The 6,243-nt window shown below is 42.9% G+C and overlaps 1 long non-coding RNA gene across 1 annotated transcript in view; it reads right to left on the reverse strand.

The window, feature by feature from the left end:
* The window catches only part of LOC141094619 (uncharacterized), a 76,224-nt gene extending 72,736 nt beyond the window's left edge, over positions 1–3,488 (reverse strand). The window contains exon 1 of the long non-coding RNA XR_012233131.1: positions 3,351–3,488. This is a non-coding gene — a long non-coding RNA (uncharacterized lncRNA). The remainder of the gene's footprint in view (positions 1–3,350) is intronic.
* Between the last annotated feature and the right edge of the window lie 2,755 nt (positions 3,489–6,243).

Genomic DNA, 6,243 nt, shown 5'->3' on the forward strand with positions numbered 1-6,243 from the left:
ATGCCCTGTGGCAGAAGTTGCGGAGAATGGCGGACACCTCTGCTGTGTTGTTGTATGTGAGAATAGTTGAATGTCCTAGAATCTCTCTCCTGTAGGAGTCGGCCATGTCTGTGGTGGCGTCCTGTGACTGTGGAGGGAGAAAGCTCCGGCGCTACACTGGGTGTCTTCTATGGGGCCGGTACAGGAGCTGTCAGGCCCTGGAAGCAGGTGGCCGCTGTCTACCTCCATCGGCTGCTCTGAGGAATCGCCCGCAGGATTGTGGGACATCTCAACACAAGAAGCACAGAAGAAAGGATCGCAGGAGCGCTCCCAAACCTGACACCTCCCTGGGCCTCCTCTGCAGGGAGAAATGGGGGGAACTGCCCCAAACCGTGCGACCTTGTGCTCCTTCACAGTGCTGAGCCTGGACAGGGCATTCTGTAGGGCAGAGGAATGCAGCTATTGCTTTCTGTTAGCAGCCAGTAAGTCAGAGCAGATCCTGGCCTGTTCTTTCTGGTAGAGGACGCTGTAGAGTGTCAGCTCCTCAGGACAGGGCCCTCTCCCCCTCTATCCCAGGCTGTGGGGCTACTTTGCTTTATCTATGTTATGTATGTCACATTGCATTGTTATAACAATTATAAGGATAATTATTAGTATTACTATTATTTATATGGTGTCTAACAAAAATAGCTATAATAATAACTAATGTAATTCTTTGATCCCCCAGAAACATTCTCTTGGATGTTCTGGACTCCTATTATTCTCCAGCACTGAGACTGTCTCTGATGTGGGGTCTCTGGTCATATTGGGGTGCTGTCTCTGATGTGGGGTCTCTGGTCATATTGGGGTGCTGTCTCTGATGTGGGGTCTCTGGTCATATTGGGGTGCTGTCTCTGATGTGGGGTCTCTGGTCATATTGGGGTGCTGTCTCTGATGTGGGGTCTCTGGTCATATTGGGGTGCTGTCTCTGATGTGGGGTCTCTGGTCATATTCGGGTGCTGTCTCTGATGTGGGGTCTCTGGTCATATTGGGGTGCTGTCTCTGATGTGGGGTCTCTGGTCATATTCGGGTGCTGTCTCTGATGTGGGGTCTCTGGTCATATTGGGGTGCTGTCTCTGATGTGGGGTCTCTGGTCATATTGGGGTGCTGTCTCTGATGTGGGGTCTCTGGTCATATTGGGGTGCTGTCTCTGATGTGGGGTCTCTGGTCATATTGGGGTGCTGTCTCTGATGTGGGGTCTCTGGTCATATTGGGGTGCTGTCTCTGATGTGGGGTCTCTGGTCATATTGGGGTGCTGTCTCTGATGTGGGGTCTCTGGTCATATTGGGGTGCTGTCTCTGATGTGGGGTCTCTGGTCATATTGGGGTGCTGGTGATCAGAGGTGGCTGCCACAGTCACTGTTCACATCCGATGGTAATAAAAATGCAGAATGGCTCAGTTGTGACTCTTGTCTTATTCTGTGGGTCTCCATGTGCTGGGCATTGGACCCAGAATGGGGGCACTTTTTGGCTTTGATTAATAGATCCATGTGGCTCACGGCTGACATATGGCGAGCGGAGCCGCGGGAGATACTACCTCAGGCATCGCCTCCGGCCGCCCCATACTACAGGCTGCATCCAGAGCCGGCGCGGAGAGGAGCCGGGGCCCAGAGCTGTGATAGAGGCCTTCAATAATGCAGCACTCCTCATCTATAAGGGAGAAGAAGCCTGTAGTGCCGGGGAAATGGCAGAGTCCTACCCGCTCCTCTTCCCGGCCACCATGCGACAGGCTGCGCTTCCTCGCTGCGACTCATCCATGTAATAGTGGATGGTAGAGCTGAGCTGTCATTCACTAGTGAGGGAGCAGATTGTGTGATGTGCTAGTGAGAGTACAGAAGAGTTATCACAAGGCATAGAAAGAAGTCCACTGACAAACTCAGCTCTATGTGTACATGTATATAGAATATGTATACATACATTCAGACATGTATCTATATAGATTTGTGTGATGTGTGTATAGATACATATGTTCATTTATGTGTGTGTATACATTATATATATGTGTGTATGCAACATGCATTACATGTATATACTCATTTATGTATTTGTGTATGCATATTACATATGTGGTGTGTGCATACATTATATATATGTACAATATATGCAAATATATAATCATATGTCTATGTGTGCAAACATATCATGTGTGGTGTGTGTGTGTATAGATATACTTATTTATGTATGCGTGTATACATATTACATATATATAGTGTGTGCATGTATAGATATATATGTTCATATATGTATATGTGTACACATATAATATAAACACATAAATGTCGTTTGTGTAATCATTATATATATATATAATATATGTATATGTACAATATGTGTGGTGTGTGTATGCATATATGTATTACATGTATATACTCATATATGTGTGTATACATATTATATACTGTACATGATGTGTATGTATTTACATATGTGTGCATACTTATTACATACAGAGTGTGTGTACATGTATAGATACATATATTGATAGATGTGTATACACGATATATACATACAGTATATACATATAATATACACAGATATACATATAATAATAAATTAATATTAATATTATTATTATTTTTATATAATTTACACAGATTTACATCTAACACACATACATGTGATTCGTGTATGATATATACATATAGATTGAATATCTTGCTTAATAGGATGAAGAAGAGAAGCCCAGGTTCCCGACTATCCTGCTGGCCTCATCACCCGCCCGGTGGGCTCTCCCTGGTCGGGGCTGATAGATGGTGGGTCTCATCACCCGCCCGGTGGGCTCTCCCTGGTCGGGGCTGATAGATGGTGGGTCTCATCACCCGCCCGGTGGGCTCTCCCTGGTCGGGGCTGGTAGATGGTGGGTCTCATCACCCGCCCGGTGGGCTCTCCCTGGTCGGGGCTGGTAGCGTTTAGCCCTGTTGAGCAGGTGGGCAGAGCGGAGTTAATCAGGCGCTTTGATGGACTGTGGTGTCCGGGGCGATGCCTGTAGGCAGATGGGATGAGACGCGGGAGCGCACGTGCGATCGCCCCGATCTCTCCAGAACAAGGAGGAGGCTTACACTCAGCCTGGCCTCAGTGACCGGCATGCGGGCAGAGAATGGAGCGCGGGAGCCAGAGACCAGAAAGAAGCTTCGTGCGCATAAAATAAATGGAGGGGATCGGGAAGAAGCGGAGTGTGGTGGCGGCTCCTCTCCTGCCCGGAGTAACGTGGCAGAGGTGACCCCATCCATCCTCAGCAGCGATTCTGAGGCTTTGCTGGGAGGACTGTGCGGCCCGAGAGCAGCCAGTGGCCCATCTGCCGCCATAGAGTGCCGAGGAAAGAAATGTCCTTACCCCGTGACAAGGTTCCTGCGTCTGCAGCCAAAAGCCAAACAAAAGCCATAAATCCCGAGCCTTGTCCCACCACTCAGCTGCTCTCCCCAGCGCTTCCCCGGCAGAAGCTCTATAGCGGCCGGCAAATATGGCATTTTATATCACCGAAGGGCGATTAATATTGCATTAACTGTATCTAACATTTCCCGGAGCCAGTGATCTGCAATGAGCAGCCTGCGACAGAGGCGGGGAGGCGCGACAGCCGCGCTGGGGTCGCGATTATTCTCGGCTCCTATACATAGATGTCAGTGTGAGTGTCGGCGGTGCAGCATCCCGCCTGGGTCTGCAGACGATCAGCTCTCTGCTCCAGGAAAGGCTCCTGGAGGTGACTCTCCCCCGCTGGGGGCTGTCAGCAGTCTGGGAGATTCTCATCAATGTGCACAAAAGTTTCTATAGATCACTGTATGTCGTGGGGAAGAAAGGACAATTCCACAGTAAGCTCCAAAAGTGGAGGCGGCCCCAACCCCTGTCTCATAATCTGCACCCAGAAAACCTATGATACATAGTCATGTGTGTGGGTGATGGACCTAAGTATATGTGTGACTGAGGTATGTGGGGGAATCATGTACCTGTGTATATATGTGTGTGTGTGTGTGTATGATGTACCTATGTACTGTATATATGTGTATGATGTACCTATGTACTGTATATATGTGTATGATGTACCTATATATATGTGTGTATGCTGTATCTATGTATGACTGATGTACTATATATATACACATATATATATATATATATATGTGTGACTGAGGTATGTGGGGGAATCATGTACCTGTGTATATATGTGTGTGTGTGTATGATGTACCTATGTACTGTATATATGTGTATGATGTACCTATATATATGTGTGTATGCTGTATCTATGTATGACTGATGTACTATATATATACACATATATATATATATGTGTGACTGAGGTATGTGGGGGAATCATGTACCTATGTATATATGTGTGTGTGTGTGTGTGTGTATGATGTACCTACCTATGACTGATGTACCTATGTACTGTATATATGTGTATGATGTACCTATATATATGTGTGTATGCTGTATCTATGTATGACTGATGTACTATATATATACACATATATATATATGTGTGACTGAGGTATGTGGGGGAATCATGTACCTATGTATATATGTGTGTGTGTGTGTGTGTGTATGATGTACCTACCTATGACTGATGTACCTATGTACTGTATATATGTGTATGATGTACCTATATATATGTGTGTATGCTGTATCTATGTATGACTGATGTACTATATATATATACATATATATATATATATGTGTGACTGAGGTATGTGGGGGAATCATGTACTTATGTATATATGTGTGTGTGTGTATGATGTACCTATATATATGTGTGTATGCTGCATCTATGTATGACTGATGTACCTATATATATATGTGTGTGTATGATGTACCTATATATATGTGTATGATGCATCTATGTATCACTGATGTACCTATATATATGTGTGTGTTGTGTGTATGATGTACCTATATATATATATATATATATATATGTATGCTGTATCTATGTATCACTGATGTACCTATATATATATGTGTGACTGATGATATGTGTGTGGGTATGTGGGTAAATGATCTTCCCATGTATATATGTGTATGATGTAACAAATTCAAATAAGCTTTATTGGCAGGACTAAATACACATTAGTTTTGCCAAAGCAAGTGTACAAAAGGGAATAGGGATAGGGACTGTAGGGATGTTGGGTAGGGGCTGTAGGAAAGGTGGATGGGGGTAGATCCATGGTGGGGCTATAGAAGTCCATGGCATAGGGAAGGTGGATGGGGGCATGGGGCATATCCAGGGTGGGGCCATAGAAGACCATGACATATCATAGTTCTCTTTCTCGCAGTCTATGGCATGCGCTCACAAATTGCGCCGCTATCTCCACTGCTCTCTCTTCTTCCCCTATGTGTATGTGTGTGATGTATGTATATATGTAGGCAAATGATGTACCTATGTATATGAGTGTATGATGTACCTATGTATGACTGATGTATCTATGTGTGTGTATGTATGTATGTATGTGATGTAGGCACATGTATATATGTGTATGACTGATGTACCTATGTATATGTGTGTGTTATGAACCTATGTATATTATGTGCGTTTGTGACAGATGTACCTGTGTATATGAGTGTGATAGATGTACCTATCTATATGTGTGTGTCTCATGTACCTAAGTATATTTGTAACTGATGTATATATATATATATGTTTTTGACTGATGTACCTATGTATACATGTGTGTGATATATGTACATATATATATACATACAGTATGTGTGACTGATGTATATATGTATGTGTGTGTGTGACATACATACCTATGTATATGTGTGTGACTGATGTACCTATGTAAATGTATGATACTAATCTATCTACTGTATATATGTCTGACGATGTACCTATGTATATGTGTGTGACTGATATGGTTATTTAAATGTGCAGTGCATTATTGTTATTATATGCATGGATGTGAATGTAGATGTACAGGACAAGCAGATGTATGTTTGCATTTTTATTGATGTTTTATTTTTATTTTTTTAGAGCGCATATCTAGATAAGTATACATGTCAATACCTAGGAATATACCGATATTTATGACTATGTACTTACATATGTGTATGTTAAATAATTATAAGAACAAATGAGTTTGTGTGTGTGTATATATATTATATGTATATATATGCGTGTTCTTGTGTATTTTATGTGTATGTAAATGTGAATTTATACAGATTAATGTATACATATTTAGAAAAATGTGTGTCACTGAATAAATACATATATATTATAATTTTTATATTTACCATT

The sequence above is a fragment of the Dendrobates tinctorius genome, unplaced genomic scaffold, assembly GCF_039654945.1.
Source record: "Dendrobates tinctorius isolate UK_male_01 unplaced genomic scaffold, ASM3965494v1 ptg000064l, whole genome shotgun sequence".
NCBI lineage: Eukaryota > Metazoa > Chordata > Amphibia > Anura > Dendrobatidae > Dendrobates > Dendrobates tinctorius.